This window comes from Chiloscyllium plagiosum, chromosome 28 (genome assembly GCF_004010195.1).
Source record: "Chiloscyllium plagiosum isolate BGI_BamShark_2017 chromosome 28, ASM401019v2, whole genome shotgun sequence".
NCBI lineage: Eukaryota > Metazoa > Chordata > Chondrichthyes > Orectolobiformes > Hemiscylliidae > Chiloscyllium > Chiloscyllium plagiosum.
In genome coordinates, this window is record NC_057737.1 from 14,796,907 (window position 1) to 14,814,553 (window position 17,647).

Genomic DNA, 17,647 nt, shown 5'->3' on the forward strand with positions numbered 1-17,647 from the left:
CGTAAAGACTGTTCCCTTCGCGACAACCTATTCAGGTCCACATGCCCCCACCACCCCACCCTCCCCTCCTGAAACCTTCCCCTGCTACCACAGGAAGTGCAAAACCTGCACCGCCTTTCCCCACTCATCTCCATCCAAGGCCCCAAAGGAGCCTTCCACATCCATCAAAGTTTCACCTGCACTTCCACCCATCACTTACTGTATCCGTTGCTCCTGATGTGGTCTCCTCTACATTAGGGAGACAGAATGCCTACTCGCAGAACGCTTCCGAGAACATCTCTGGAACACCTGCACCAACCAACCCCACTGCCCTGTGGCTGAACACTTCAACTCCCCCTCCCACTCCACCGAGGACATGCAAGTCCTGGGCCTCCTCCATCGCCACTCCCTGACCACCTGACAACTGGAGGACGAACACCTCATCATCTTCCTTGGGGCCGTCCAACCCCATGGCATTAATGTGGCTTTCACAGTTTCCTCATTTCCCCTCCCCACACCTTATTCCAGTTCCAACCTTCCAATGTGGCACCGCCCTCATGACCTGTCCTACCTGTCCATCTTCCTTCCCACTGATCCACTCCACCCTCCCCTCTGATCTATCGCCATTACCCCCACCTCATCCACCTATCGCCCTCTCAGCTACCTCACCCTCAGCCCCACCCCCTCCCATTTATCTCACCACCTCCTCCGCTCACAGACTCATTCCTGATGAAGGGCATTTGCCCGAATTGTAAATTCTCCTGCTCCTCAGATGCTGCCTGACCTGCTGTGCTTTTCCAGCACATATCTGTTTTCCACTCTCATATCTGTTTAGTGTACGTGATTGGTGCAGCTGTTTGGTGTTTCTATTGGTGTACCTGTTTGGTGTATCTGCTTAATGTACATGTTTAGTGTTTCTGGTTAATGTACCTGCTTAGTGTTTCTGGTTAATGTATCTGTTTGCTCTTTCTGATTAATGGACCTATTTGGTGTTTCTGGTTAATGTACTTGTTTAGTGTACCTGTTTAGTATTTCTGGTTAATGTACCTGTTTAGTGTACTTGTCTGGTGTTTCTGGTTAATGTACCTGCTTGGTGTACCTGTTTGGTATATCTGGTTAATGTTCCTGTTTAGTGTTTCTAGTTGATGTACTTGTTTGGTATATCTGATGAGTGTACCTGTTAAGTGTTTCTAATTAATGTTTCTGGTTAGCATACCTGTTTTGGTATTTCTGGTTAATGTACCTGTTTAGTGTTTCTTGTTAACGTGCCTGTTTGGTGTTTCTGGTTAATGTGCCTGTTTAGTATCTCTGGTTAATTTACCTTTTTGGTGTTTCTGGTTAATGTACCTGTTTGGTATTTCTGATTAATGTACCTGTTTAATGTACCTGTTTAGTCTTTCTGGTTAATGTACCTGTTTAGTGTACTTGTTCGTGATTCTGGTTAATGTAGCAGTTTGGTGTTTCTGGTTAATGTACCTGTTTGGTATTTCTGGTTAATGTGCCTGTTTGATGTTTCTGGTTTATGTACCTCTTTGGTGTTTCTGGTTAAAATAACTGTTTGGTGTTTCTGGTTAATATACCTGTTTGGTGTTTCTGGTTAGTGTACCTGTTTGGTGTATCTGTTTGGTATTTCTGGTTAGTGTACCTGTTTGGTATTTCTGATTAATGTACCTCTTTAGTGTTTCTGGTTAATGTACCTATTTGGTGTTTCTGGTTAGTGTACCTGTTGGTGTTTCTCGTTAATGTACCTGTCTGGTATAAAGACTAGGCAGCTGGGTTCTCCTTTGAATATCTTTTGGCAGAAGCTAAACTTGTTGATTGGCAAGGAGTGCAGAAATGATTCATAGCTGCAGATGAAACATGTTTATTTTGTTAGTAAAAATGTTCAGCCGCAGGTTATGTAACAAGGCCCCCATTGGCAGAATAATCCTCTGCAGTAACAAGTCAAAGTTGCAGTTCATTTTGTGGCTCACTCAGTCTAAATGTTCTGTGTCAATTCATTACGGCAATCTCTCTTCTATGGCTAAAAATAAGTTACATCGTAGGAAGGAATATGTGAGATATGACCACAGAAATACACACACAGGTCAGTCAAATGAAAGGCCAGGTTAATATTTTAGCCAAAGTCATGGTCGGAAGAATAATCCATTGTTCTCTTGCTGAAGCTGAGCAATTGTGCATCGCAGCTATTTGCTATTTATTTCAAATTTCATATGCAGCAGGGTTGTCCCTGCAGTATGTAGTTTAACTGTCACTCCAGTTACAGTACCGAGCACAGAAGTGTAAAGAGGCCATTTGGCCCATCATGTCTCCGTTGGCTGAACAGGAGCTATGCAGCCTAACTTTACAGCTCAGATCTTTGACTGTTACCCTGTAAGCTCCTAGTGCATGCCCAAGGTTTTTTTTTAACACAGTGAGGAATTCATTAGCTTCGACCACTCTTATAAACTGTGAGCTCCAGACCCTTAATCGAGGTGAACAATTATCCCTAACTTTGCTGTAATCCTCCTGCTAATTATTCTTATTGATTTCCATTTAAAGGAAATAGGAGATTTCTATTCACTCTCTCCTGGCCCCTCACAATGTTACACACTGTAATTACATTTTTACCTCATTTTCCTCCATTCCAAATGTCCCACAGCCTGTCAAACTTTCATTGTGTCTAAAATTCTCATTCCTAGTGACATTTGCAAAAGCACCTCCATACCCTCTCTCGTGCAATCACAAAACAACGCAAAGCTAGATTGAGAAGTTTTGCAGCCCTGGGCACTGAGAATATTTTCTGTATCTCTGCACAACACACTAATGACTCATTAAAATTCTAAGCTGTCATAAGACAATATAAAGAAACGGCCCCTTCTTTTTACACTCCATAAATAATGAAGGTAATCACAATACACTGGATCTGAATCGCCTTCTTTCAGCTCATCCCATATTACTTGAGTTTGTCACAACACTAATTAATCACCAGTGAGCAGCTCCCCCTGTCAGTCATCCTCCTCTTCCAATCCATTTATGTCTCTTGCCTTTGGATCATTCATCTGATCTTAAGGCTTCATCTATTCCTTCTTCCTTGGCAGTGCCAACTCCGTCACCTACCTTATCACGTTTCCTCAGTCTCTCTTCCTAACAGAATGCTGTAACATTTCAATCTCTTCTCAACACTTTCTTTGATGATCCCACAATCTTCACTGACTCCCTGCTTTACTGGTTACTGATAATGTCCTTTCTCATCATTCTCAGTGTCCATATCTCAATTACTGTCTAGTCATGGTAACACTGTTCTCTATTTGTTGCCCAGGTTTCATCATTATTTAACAAAGCTAGTCTCACAGCTTTCTTACAGATTCTTCCTTTCAGTTTCAGCAATATTCTTTCACAAAACACTCCACTGAACTTCTTCAAATCACTCTATTTCAACAGTTTCATCTTCTGCTATCCCTGGCCCCGAGTACTGGAAACTGCTCATCTTCTCCAAGCTCACCCATATTCATTACACCTTCATGTTGCTCCCCTTGCCTGCTCTCAAGCAGCCAGTCCATAGGCTGGCTCTTTGGTTGACTGATTCTCAAAGTCCTGCCTTTCAGAAATTGCCTCCAATTCTCTAGACACTCAGTCATGTTCTCATTATCCCCACCACATTGCTCAATATCACATGCAAGAATTGATCACAGTACTTCAGGTCTTATTTTGGATATAGAATAGAATCCCTACAGTGGGGAAACAGGCCCTCCAGCCCAACAAGTCCACACCGACCCTCCGAAGAGTAACCCATCCAGATTCCCCTACTATCCGATATGTACCCCTGACTAATGCACCTAATCCACACACCCCTGGACACTATAGGCAATTTATCATGACCAATTCACCTGACCTGCACATCTTTGGACTGTTGGAGGAAACTGGAGCAGCTGGAGGAAACCAACACAGAGACGAGGAGAATGTGCAAACTCCACACAGACAGTTGCCTGAGGCTGGAATTGAATCTGGATCACTGGTGCTGTGAGGCAGCAGTGCTAACCACTGAGCCACCGTGCTGCCCCATGTTCCATGATAATCAGGTTGATGAAGGGGTCAGTGCGAATTCTTGGCTCATTGTTCTGCTGATGCTTTATCCTGAGCTATTTTCCTGGTAGTTTTTGTCTGTGGGCCACTACTCAGGAGTGGGATGAGGATGCAGGTCCCAAATCTATCTCAGCTGGAATTGGAATTGAACCAGGGTTGTTTGAATTCTGCACCGTGTGCTAGCCTCCTGAGCTAACCAATATCCAATGGACACTACACCGTACTCAAATTAAGCTGTGTAATCCTTTCATGGATTAATGGAAAAAGAAATCTGATTGTAAATGACATTCAGCCTCTTTCCTATCACAGCAATGATCTAACATCAACTTCCAATCATAATTCGAATACAGAAACCAGACCAGAAAGACAAGTGAATACAACAAAGAACTGAGGATGCTGGAAATCTGAAACAGAAACAGAAATTGCTGGAGAAACGCAGCTCCTCGGATGCTGCCTGACCTGCTGTGCTTTTCCAGCACCAATCTAATCTTGACTCTGTGGAAAGGAAGCCAGGGTTAATGTTTCGAGTCCAATGACCCTTCGTTCGAATTGGAGTTCGGAACTTCAGTTCTGAAGAAGTGTCACTGGACTTGAAATATTGACTGTGATTTCTCTCCACAGATGCTGCCCGATCTGCTGAGTTTCTCTGGCAATTTCTGTTTTTGTTTCAGAAAAAAACCATCTTTCCTCAAATAACTGATATTTTCTGACTCTTTATTTCTACAACAACTTAACAGAGAACTTATTTGGAGGAAGTAATTATAAAAAATAATTGTGGAAATTTGAAGTTTGCGTAAACCATAATGATAGAATAAATGAGAACTGAGAATAAAAACATTGATAAGTATTGGCAGGGCAGAGGTTATGATAGAAAATTAATTAAGTTATGCATTTATCTCTTGCTGCTTGCATATCTGACTAATTAGCAGACAAAAGAATATATTTCTTCAATTAGAATTCTTCAATCTACATATATTGTTCTGCTTTGGAAAGGAGATGTTAAGAGGTTCACAGGAAACCTGGTGGATGCTACTTCAATTCAAAATGCACACAGATTTGAAATGTTTCTCAGCAATGAAAAGGTTAATAAATGAGTGAATAAGTTCATTCAAGCCCTCTCTCAGTATATGAAGAAAGACTGGATCGACTGGGCTTCTACTCACTGGAATTTAGAAGAATGAGGGAGGTTTTCATGGAAACATATAAAATCCTGATGGGACTGGACAGAATGTTCCCGATGTTGGGGGAAGTCCAGAACTATGGCCCACAGTCTAAGAATAAGGAGAAACCATTCAGGACAGAGATGAGGAGGAATTTTGTCACTCAGAGTTATGAACTTGGGATTTCTCTCCCATAGAAAGCTGTCAGGACCAGTTTGTTAGATGTGTTCAAGAGGGAACTGAGCGTCACCCTTGCAGCTAAAGGGATCAAGGGGTCTGGAGAGAAAGTGAGGGTGGGATACTGAAATCACATGATTAGCTGTGATCTTATTGAATGACGGTGCAAGCTCGAAGGGCCAAATGGTCTACTCCTGTTCCTCTTTCCTATGTTTCTATGGAAACAGACCCTTCGGTCCAACCAGCCCATGCCAACCTTTTTCCCAAATTAAACTCGTCTTACCTGCCTGCATTTGGCCCATATCCTTCCAGATGTTTCTTATTCACGAACTTATCCAAATGTCTTTTAAACTTTGTAATTTTACCCATATCCACCACTTTCTCTGGAAGTTCTTCCACACACAAACCACTGTTTGTGTAAAAAAATTGCTCTTCATGTCTTTTTGAAATCTTTCTTCTCTGTCCTTAAAAATATGCGCCCTCTTCCCGCAGTCTTTAACTCCCCCACCCTAGGAAAAAGACCCCTGCTATATTGTGCATGGATTCTAGATGGAAAAAAATGTTGTCTAAGGTTAAGTATTAATATTTTAAATGACGTTGTACTGATTTACATTACCTTAAAGAGAAGCTGGAATATAATTACTCTAGCTCATCTGTTGCACTGGACGAAACACAGATTAAGTATTTTGAATGTGCTTTATAAATTTTAAATGCATGCTTAGAGCTGAAGCATCTTTCAATAAGGACAAGGTTAATGAATTTGAGGAAATACAAAAAGTTTAACTTTAAAGGGGTATAAGGACAGACAAATACAATAGTGTGGGTGGCATGGTGGTTCAGTGGTTAGCACTGCTGCCTCACAGCGCCAGGGACCTGGGTTCAATTCCAGCCTCGGGCAACTGTCTGTGTGGAGTTTGCACATTCTCCCTGTGTCTGCATGGGTTTCCTCCCACAGTCCAAAGATGTGCAGGTCAGGTGAATTGGTCATGCTAAATTGCCCAGAGAGTTAGGTACATCATTCAGGGGGAATGGGTCTGGTGGGCTACTCTTCAGAGAGTCGGTGTGGACTAGTTGGGCCGAAGGGCCTGTTTCCACACTGTAGGTAGTCTAACCAGTCAGTCTAACCAATACATACTTGGGAAATACTTGTGCCAAAAGCATTGCAGCTGGTAAAGACAGGTTAGCATTACATAATATATACACATGGGACCCTTGACTTAATAACTGTAGACGAAGAGGAAAAAAGGCAGCAAAGTTGCACTAAATTCGAGTGAAAACATTGGCACTACATGTTAGGAAGAATGTAGAGCGTTTGGAGAAGGCAGAGAAGAGAATATACTGGAATGATTCCATGGATGAGGGCTCAAAATGGATAAATTGGAGAAGCTGAAGTTGAGCCCCTTAGAACAGTGAAGTCGAGAAGGAGATCTAATTGAGAAGTTTAAGATCATGAAGGGTTTAGGTGGAATGAGAGAAATTGTTTCCAGTGGCCGAAAGGTCTATAGCCTGAGGACATAGATTTAAGTCCAATAATGAAATCACTAAAGGTGATACGCAGAAAAATATTTTGAGCAATATGCGATTAAGACAAAGAAGTATTGCTTGATAATGATGTCACAGATTAAATTGTAGCCTTACAAAGGGAACTGAATTAATACTGCAGGGGGAGCTGGGGAAATAACAGGTGAGCAGATTAACTGGATTGCTCTTCAAAAGGGCCAGCATGGACATGACAAGCTGAACGATCTCCTTCTGTGCGACGCTATCCCACGATTCTATGACGCTACCTAGTAACACCCAACTGAGGAATATCAAGCTGTTTATTGGCTACAATTTGGGTCTGTTGGTACTTGGATGATAGACTGTATTTCTTGGGTTGCTGTAAAGAATGTATTGCGTTCAAAACAGGAATTCAAAACCATAAAGCGTCTGCCAGGAGCAACTTCACTGCAAGGTGCATGTTTGAAACTGAATTAGATTGAACTTGTATTGGAAAATGTTGGGCCTACACAGCAGGTCAGGCAGCATTGATCGACAGGGAAACAGGCTTCATGTCGATGATATTGGGTAGAGTGACACTGGAAGGCCAATGACCTGTAATATTAACGGTTTCTCTCTGCACAGATCAGGATGATCTACTCTGTATTTCATATGTTTTCTGTTTTTATTTCAGGAAGCAGTAATATGTTTCAGAATGTGCAATTGTTTAATCTGAATCAAGAGTTGGCTTTCATCATTATGTTGAATTTGTGAATCTGCTTTTGATTCTTCCTTTGGAAATGGAGCAAATGTTTCCCATTGTGCTTTAGTGGCTTCATCATTGTGCAGACACTGTTCTGCCCCACACTGACCTTTGTAGGATTTAAGCCTTCCTCATGAAAGTTAATAAGTTGATCAAGGACGTGTCCATAAAAAAAGACTGCAATTACTGCTTTGAGTGAGCCAATGTTATTAGTTTGTCAATCGTTTCAAAGTTTGATTTATGTGTCCTTCAGTTGAATTCATATATGTTTCATTTGAAGATTTCATTTTCTGGTTATTCTGAAAGTTTGATAGTGGACAGGATCCTCCTGTAGAAAATATTCCGTTGGCTCCACTGGTCCCAGAGTCATCAAAGGCTTTGCAAAATGTGTGTTCAGTTTCTAACACCAGGAGAATTATTGCTGGGTTCACATGATTTGAACAATTAGCTGTATTCACAAAAAAAGCCTCTCTTCAAACTAATTAAATGTTTGGTCATTATTGAACAGTTCAAACACAATGAAAAAAACACACTGTTTCAGAGATAGACAAGTTGCATAAAATACCAACATCCAAAGGAGAATGCTTTCTTTGAATTGGAGATATTTTAGTTTTGACCTTGACATTGCAAAACTCTTATCAGATACACTTGTTCATGATCTGCAAAGAGTTTATGTAACTCCAAGGTATGTACCTTCCATTAATTCACCCCATATGGAGAAGTGCACCAGTATTAGTGTCATTTGCCCCATAACAGCTGCAGCTTTTTTGATGAAGGTTGAGTCAGACACCTCCCAATTCACTTGCTTCTAAGTATGGACCTTGAGTGGCAAAAAAGAACTCAAAGTCATAGTCATGGAGTCAAAGAGATGTACAGACCCTTTGGTCCAACTCGTCCATGCTGATCAGATATCCCAATCCAATCTAGCCTCACCTGCTAGCATCTGGCCCATATCCCTCTGAAACCTTCCTATTCATACACCCATCCAGTTGCCTTTTATATGTTGCAATTGTATCAGCCTCCACCACTTCATCTGGCAGCCCATTCCATACGCACACCACCCTCTGCATGGAAAAGTTGCCCCTTAGGTCTCTTTTATATCTTTCCCCTCTCACCCTAAACCTATGGTCTCTAGTTCTGAACTCTCACACCCCAGGGAAAAATCTTGTCTATTTACCCTATCCATGCCCCTCATGATTTTATAAACTTCTATAAGGTCACCCCCTCAGCCTCTGATGCTCCAGGGAAAATAGCCCCAGCCTATTCAGCCTCTTCCTATAGCTCAAATCGTCCAACCCTGGCAACATCCTGTAAATAGCGAGTTTTGAGAAAATTTGTAGCTCAGGTTGAGGTTCTGGATGTAGGTTTGCTCACTGAGCTGGAAGATTCATTTCCAGACATTTCATCACCCTACTAGGTAACATCTTCAGTGGGTCTCAGGTGAAGCACTGCTGATACGTCCTGCTATCTATTTATATATTTGGGGTTCTTTGGATTGGTGATGTCATTTTCTGTGGTGCTGTCACTTCCTGGGGTGAAGTCACTTCCTGTTCTTTTTCTCAGAGGGGTGGTAGATGGGGTCTAACTCGATGTGTTTGTTGATAGAGTTCAGGTTGTAATGCCATGCTCTAGGAATTCTCGTGCGTGTCTTTGTTTGGCTTGTCATGGGATGGATGTGTTGTCCCAGTAGAAGTGGTGTCCTTCCTCATCCATACGTGAGGTTACCAGTGAGAGAGGGTCATGGCTTTTTGTGGCTAGTTGGTGTTCACGTAGCCTGGTGGCTAGTTTTCTGCCTGTTTGTCCAATGTAGTGTTTATTATAGTTCTTGCACAGTATTTTATAATATCTCACTAGTACCCTTACATATGGATGAGGAAGGAAACCACTTCGACTGGGACAAGCTAAACAAAGACATGCATGAAACTTCCTAGAAGCATGGCATTCCAACCGGAACTCTATCAACAAACACATCGAGTCAGACCACATCTATCACCCCTCTGAGAAAAAGAACAGGAAGTAACTTCACCACAGAAAATGACACCACAGGAAATGACATCACCAACCCAAATAACTCCAAACATATAAAAAAAAACAGGACTTACAGCAGTGCTTCACCTGAGGCCCACTGAAAATGTTACCTAGTAGAGTGATGAAACGTCTGGAAACGAACTTTCCAACTCAGCGAGCAAACCTCCATCCAGATCCTTGTAAATCTTTTCGGAACCCTTTCAAGTTTCACAACATCCGTCCGATAGGAAGGAGACCAGAATTGCACGCAATATTCTAAAAGTGGCCTAACCAAAGTCCCCTACAGCTGCAACATGACCTCTCAACTCCTGTACTCAATACTCTGACCCATAAAGGAAAGCATACCAAACGCCTTCTTCACTATCCTATTTACCTACGACCCTACTTTCAAGAAGATATGAACCTGCACTCACAGGTCTCTTTGCTCAGCAAACTCCCCAGGACCTTACATTAAGTGTATAAGTCCTGCTCTGTTTTGCTTTTCCAAAATTCAGCACCTCACATTTATCGAAATTAAACTCCATCTGCCATTCCACAGCCCATTGGGCCATCTGATCAAAATCCCATTGTAATCTGAGGTAACCTTCTTCACTGTCCACTACACCTCCAATTTTGGTGTCACCTGCAAACTTACTAACTACACCTCTTATTCTCACATTTATATAAATTATGAAAAGTAGTGGATCCAGCAGCAATCCTTGTGGTACTTCACTGGTCACAGGCCTCCAGTCTGAAAAACAACCCCCCACCACCATCCTCTGTCTTCTACCTTTGGGCCAATTCTATATCCAAATGGCTAGTTCTCCCTGTATTCCATGAGATCTAACCTTACTAACTAGTCTCCTTTGGGAAACCTCATCGAATGCCTTACTGAAGTCCATATAAATCATGTCTACAGTTCTGCCCTCATCAATCCTCTTTGTTACTTCTTCAAAAAACTCAATCAAGTTTGAGAGACATGATTTCCCACGCACAAAGCCATGTTGACTATCCCTAATCAGTCCTTGCCTTTCCAAATACATGTACATCCTGTCCCTCAGGATTCCCTCCAATAACTTGCCCACCACCGACATCAGGCTCACTGGTTTTTGGTTCCCTGATTTGTCCTTACCACTTTTCTTAAACAGTGGTACCACATTAGCCAACCTCCAGTCTTCCTTCACCTCACCTGTGACCATCGATGATACAAATATCTCAGCAAGAGGCCCAGCAATCACTTCCCTAGCTTCCCACAGAATTCTAGGGTACATGTGATCAGGTCTTGGGGATTTATCCACTTTTATGCATTTCAAGACATCCAGCACTTCCTCCTCTGTAATATGGACATTTTTCAAATGTCACCGTCTATTTCCCCACATTCCATATCCTTTTCCACAGTAAATCCTGATGCAAAATACACGTTTAGCATCTCTCCCATCTCCTGTGCCTCCACACAAAGGCTGCCTTGCTGATCTCTGAGGGACCCTATTCTCTTCCTAGTCACTCTTTTGTCATTAATGTGTTTGTAAAAACTCTTTGAATTCTCCTTAACCCTACTTGCTAAAGCTATCTCATGTTCTCGTTTTGCCCTCCTGATTTCTCAAGTATATTCCTACCACCTTTATACTCTTCTAAGGATTCACTTGATCTATCCTGTCTATACCTGACATATGCTTCCTTCTTTTTCTTAACCAAATCCTTAATTTCTTTAGTCATCCAGCATTCCCTATACTTACCAGCCTTGCCTTTCACCCCGACAGGAATATACTTTCTCTGGACTCTTGTTATCTCATTTCTGAAGGCTTCCCATTTTCCAGCCGTCCCTTTACCTGCGAATATTTGCGCCCAATCAGCTTTTGAAAGTTCTTGCCTAATACCGTCAAAATTGGCCTTCCTTCAATTTAGAACTTCAACTTTTAGGTCTGGTCTATCCTTTTCCATCACTATTTTGAAACTAATAGAATTATGGCCGCTGGCCCCAGAATGCTCCCCCACTGACATCTCAGTCACCTGCTCTGCCTAATTTGGGAGCCAACTTATTTCTTTCTTGTGAGCAAGAACACCACTACACCTTCTGTGGAAAATATTTCCCAGTAAATTTGCTTCCTAACCTATTTTATCATCTAACCTACTTTAAAAGCATTGTTCACTTGATATGACAGAGGAACAAATGGAAGAAGAGAGGTAAACTTTTGCTTTTCCCCCCACGGTGGAGATCTTCCCTCTGTCAAGCCTACAACAGCTTACCCTCCGTCCAATCTGGAAAACAAGCAAATCTTATTTATTTGTATAGCAATAATAAAAAGGACATGATGCTGCTTATTTCATGCATGGCCTGATGCAAACTGAGAGAATATTTGACTAAGGTTTGAAAAATTCTTAAAAGAATTCTGAAAAAATAAATGAATTTCAACCATGAGTGTTTAACATGCCTTAAAGAAGCTGCATTATATATTGTTGCAGGACGTATTATACAACATAATGGGGTGACTCACTTGTGCTGCCAATAAGCGGTGAGATCACAAAATGTGAAAGATTCTCCGGAAAAAGTGGAGTCAAACAGTGAGAGGTTTTCTTATTCCATTGATGGCATACAATTTATTCTGCCTGGCTTTCATTTAGTAATGGCTCGTAAGAACAACACATGAACCGAGAATGATAATTTTAAAAATTAATTTGGACCAACCCAAACAAGGTCATAACACTTTAGTTCTACAACAGTCATTTGGAAAAACAAATTTGAACACAAAAAGGTATTTTATTGAAGCTTTTAGTTTTACATTCATCAGAACATTCACAATAAATAAAAGTGTAAGAGGAATCAATATGTTTGATTTAAATTTACACAAAGCTTTACATTTAACTGACGAATACAAGGTTTGTCAGCGTCTTTTTTTCCACAATATCTCAGAATTATTTGTTCCAAAGTTCCTGCCCAACAGGTTGTTGGTTTGCTTGCTGAGCTGATGAGTTTGAAAACAAACCCACCAGCTCAGTGAGCAAACTGACAACCTGAGCTACAAACCTTCTCCAAGATCTCATCTCTGCCCAACCCTTTGTAACTAAGCCTCGCCTGGTCAAGAGGGAGTGAGACACAGCCCAGTGAGTATGTAGTTCAGGGAATCTGGAGGTAATGTGGAAATTTGGTGCAGAGGGGAAAAGGTGTCTTTTGTTTGCATGTTTGCCTTGTTGTTTGGAAGTTTTTCTTAAACAGGATAACTTGAAGCCCAATATCAGAGACTCAGCATGAAAGAATGACATCATAGATAAACAGAAAGTTCATTGGTTGGTGATAGCTATTAATTCAATTATTATGATTGATTACTTGCAAATTGAAGGTAATTAGGAGAAATATTTACAAGCTACAAACTAAAAGGCCAGTCTGAAAATTTTCAAGTCAAATTAAGTTATTGAAATAGAAATGCTGGGCCAAGCAATGTGTTGTAATTACATGATGTGGGAGCTGGTGGACCATATTTAGGTTCATAGTGACCATAGGTGTAACAAGTGCTGGCTGTCTGAGGAACTCTGACTCAGAGTTGATGAGCTGGAGTCTGAGCTTCAAACACTGCGACACATCAGGGTGGGAAAGAATTATCTGGAGCTGTGTTTCAGGAGGAGGTCACACCCCTCAAATTAACTACTTCAAATCTGGTCAGTGGTCAGGGACAGGAGGGTGTGACTACAAGTGAGGCAGGTAAAAGGATCCAGAGGTGGCTGAAGGAGCCTCAGCCCTTGAGTTTGTCTAACAGTTTGAGTTGCTTGCTCCCTTGTACTGGTGCCAATGATCCATGAATTTAAATCAGTTTTCCCCACACCAATCTTTGAGCCACGTGTTTACCTCTTTAATCTTGTTGACCTTATGCCAATTTGTTTGTGGCTCAGGTAGTAATCCAGTTCTGCTTTTTAATTTAGCCTTTAGCTCCTCATATTCCCTCAGCAGATAAAGTGGGGATTGTAGGGAGGATGAGCAAACTGACCAAAGCACGGTGGTACAGGAAAGCCATTCAACAGCAAAGAGAAAAGGAATATAGTTGTATATTTAGAGGTCTCTGTGGCCAGGATCGAGAATTCCAAAGGCTGAGCTGCAGAGGAATTGAGAGTGGGAGGGGAAAGATTCTGTTATCCTGGTCCACATAGGTACTAACAATCTAGGTAGAAAGAGGAAAGAGGTACTGCTGAGGGAATATGAGCAGCTAAAGGCTAAATTAAAAAGCAGAACCAAAAAGGTAATAATTGTTGGTTTACTACCTGAGCCACAAGCAAATTGGCACAGGGTCAAAAAGATTAAAGAAGTAAACACATGGCTCAAAGATTGGTGTGGTAAAAACAGGTTCAAATTCATGGGACATTGTCACCAATACAAGGGCAGCAGGGAGCTGTTCCAATGTGTTGGGCTTCAGCTGAGTCATGCTGGGACCATAGTCCTAGTGAATTGCATAACTAGGGCTATGGATAGGGCTTTAAACTAACTATTCCATGGGTTGGGTGGGTGAAATCAATTGCATGGAAAATTATAGAATAAGTTAAAAGGGATACAGTGGAAAAGGCTCAGCAGATATTAAAGTTTCCAAAACAAATAATAGGTCAGAGAATAAAGTAGTCAGGAATCTAACTTCAGGCACAGCAGGTAAGGGCAACTGTGAGAAGGAGGCGATGGGGGAGGGGGTGAAAAGTCAGAACAGGACTGAGTGTGTTGTATTTGAAGGCACATGGTAGACATAACAAGGTAAATGTAGCACAAATTGAAATTGGTAGATACGGTGCTGTGTGTATCACAGAGATGAAACTGCAAGAGGATCAGGGCTGAGAACTAAATATCTAAGGATATGCATCCTATTGAAAGGACAGGCAGATGGGCAGAATAGCCTTGTGAGTAAGAAACGATACTAAATCGAAAGCAAGGAGTGATATAGGGTCAGAAGATGTGTGTGTGTGGGTAGAGTTGCAAGGAAAAAAAAGAGCTGATGAGAATTGTGTACAGGTCACATCAATAATCAGGATGTGGGGCAGAAAATAAACCAAGAGATAGAAAAGGCATGTAAGAAAGGCACGATTATAATAATCATGGAAGACTTCAATATGCAGGTGGACTGGGAAAATCAGGTTGGTAGCGGTAGAGCTCACTACATATTACCAAATCCAGAATCAGTGTTCCCTAATGAGGCAGACCTGATTAGGAAGCTTAAGAAATCTCTTGGGGCAGTGACCGTAATATGATAGAATTAATCCTGTAGTTTGAGAGGGAGAAGCTGGAATCAAATGAAACGGTATTACAATTGGTAACTACAAAGGGAGGAGGAAGGAGCTGGCCAGAGTTGAATAGAAGGGAAGCCCAGCAGGGATGATGGTGAAGCAGCAGTGGCAGGAATTTCTGGGGGTAACTCATCCCAAGGAGGAAGAAGCATACTAAGTGTAGGATGAGGCAACCATTCCTGGGAAGGAAGTCAGTGACAGCACAAAAGCAAACAAAAAAAAACATACAATTGGGTGAAGATTAATGAGAAGCCAGAGGATTGGAAAACATTTAAAATACAGCAGAGGACATGTAATAAAAACAATAAGGGGGAGAAGATGAAATTTGAGAGCAAGCTAGTTAGTATAATATAAAAGAAGATTCCAAGACCCTTTTTTTGCATATCTAAAAGATAAGAGAGAGGCAAGAGAAAACATTGGGCTGATGGAGAATAAGGCTGGAGATGGAATAATTGGGATCAAAATAATGGTGGAGGAACTGAATAGGTGTTTTGCATCAGTTTTCACTGTGGAAGATACCAGTAGCATACCAGAACTTCAAGAGAGTCGGGGGCAGAGGTGAGAGTAGTGTTCATCACTAAGGAGGTGCTGGGGATGCTGAAAGGTCTGGATGTGAATACATCACTCAGAACAAATGGATCATATATCCCAGAGTTCTGAAGGAGATAGCTGAGGAGATTCGAGAGGCATTGGTACTGATCCTTCAGAAAACCCTGTAGTTAGGGAGGGTCCCAGAGGATGAGAAAATATCTAATGTGAAACCACTGTTTAAGAATGTAGGGAGACAGAAGACAGGAAACTATAGGCCAGTTAGCCTGACCTTGGTGGTTGGTAAGATTTTGAGTGCATTATTAAGGATGAGATTCCAAAGTACTTGGGAGTGCATGGTAAAATAGGGCTGAGTCAGCATGGCTTCATTAAGGGGGCATCATGCTGACAAATCTGTTAGAATTCTTTGAGGTAGTGAGCATGTCAGACTAAGGAAAGATAGTGGATGTGATATATTTGGATTTCCAGAAGGCCACTGACAAGAGAATGCTAAATAAAAGCCCATGGTGTTAGAGGCAAGGTACTGGCATGGACAGAGGTTGGCTGAAGGAAGAGATTAGGGATAAAGGGGTCTTTTTTAGGATGGCAGATGGTGCCATGTTGGGAACACAATTATTCACAATACAATAACAATCTGGATGAAGAAATGGAGGACACTGTTGCTAAGCTTTCAAATGAGACAAAGTTGGGGGGGGGGGGGGGCAGGTAATGTTGAGGAAGGGGGAGGCTGCAAAAGGATGTGGACAAGCTAGGAGAGTGTGCAATGGACCGCCAGATGGAATACAATGTGGGAAAATGTGATGTAATGCACTTTGGTAGGAAGATTAGAGACTTAGGCTACAGCAGTCACCCCATATCCTCGGGGAATATGTTCAAGACATACCGTGGAATTGCAAAACCCCGGATAGGAGCGAACCCATTCATTTAAATGGGAAATTTACTTTCCCAGCAGCCTCTGCCCCCTAGTCCCTGAAGGTTCCCTGTAATATGTTCAGGCTGCGGGAAACTGCAAGTAACTGAAAAACAATTCTGCGGATATGCTGGTTGACCTGTATTTTCTAAATACAGCAAGACATCAGAAATCTGAATCACAAAGAGACTTGGGAGTCCTAGTTCAGGAGGTTAACCTGCTATTCAATTGGCATTTAGGAATGGAAATTTAATGTTACCATTCATTTCGAGAGGGCTAGAATACAACGCAGATATGTCCTGCTTAGGCTCTATTAGACTTTGGTTGGACTGCATTTGGAATTTTTGATAGCAGTTTTGGGCCCCATATCTAAGGAAGAATATACTGGTCTTGGAGAGGTTCAGAGAATGTTTACAATAATGATCTCAGTGATAAAGAGCTTGTCATATGAAACGCAGTTGAAGACTTGGGTTCTGTACTCAACGGAGTTTAGAAGAACTGGGGAGTGGGGGAGGAATCTTATTTGAAATTTACAGAGAACTGAGAAGCTTGGATAGAGTGGACACAGATGTTTCTAGTACTAGGAGAGACTAGGTCCCAAAAGCACAGCCTCAAGAATGAAGTGGAGGCATATTTGTTTATTTAAGACAAATATAGATAGGTTCTTGATTGGTAAGGGATCAAGGGTTATGGGTAGAAGACAGGAGAATGGGGTTGAGAAACATCAGCCATGATTGAAGAGCAGACTTAATGGACCAAATAGCATGATTCTGCTCCTATATCTTTTGGTCTCAATCCCAGTTCTCCTGTAACCATCTCTTAAGGAAAATCCTAAGGATTCTTACGGGCTTGACAGGATAAATGCTGAGACAATGTGTCCCTTCATGAACCAGAGCTATACTCTCAGAATAGAGGGGCATCAAGTTAAGGCAAAGATCAGGAGGAATTTCTTCTCTCAGAGTTGTGACTTTGGAACTCCTTGCCACAGAGAGCTGTGAGAGCAGGATCCTTCTGTTTATTCAAGACTTAGATAGATAGGTTCTTAATCAGAAGGGGAATCAAAGGTTATGGGGAAAGGGTAGGAAAGTGGACATGAAATGTCTCTGCTCAGCCATGATTCTATTGAATGGTAGAACAGATTAGACTGACCAAATGATCAACTCCTGTCCCTATTTCTTATGGTTTTATATAAAAAAGTGTATATCATGTAGGAGAAAAAAATGAAACAGTGTTACTGATCTCTTTATAAGCTTCAATCCCTAATTCAAGATATTGATACTTTTAAAAGGTGCCAATTGAATC

The 17,647-nt window shown here is 41.6% G+C and overlaps 1 long non-coding RNA gene across 1 annotated transcript; it reads left to right on the forward strand.

Moving 5' to 3' along the window:
- The first annotated feature begins 1,200 nt into the window (after nucleotides 1-1,200).
- On the forward strand, nucleotides 1,201-15,722 carry LOC122563821. The gene is made up of 3 exons (XR_006315747.1): nucleotides 1,201-1,212; nucleotides 14,296-14,298; nucleotides 14,999-15,722. It is a non-coding gene; the product is annotated as an uncharacterized LOC122563821 (long non-coding RNA).
- Nucleotides 15,723-17,647: the final 1,925 nt, after the last annotated feature.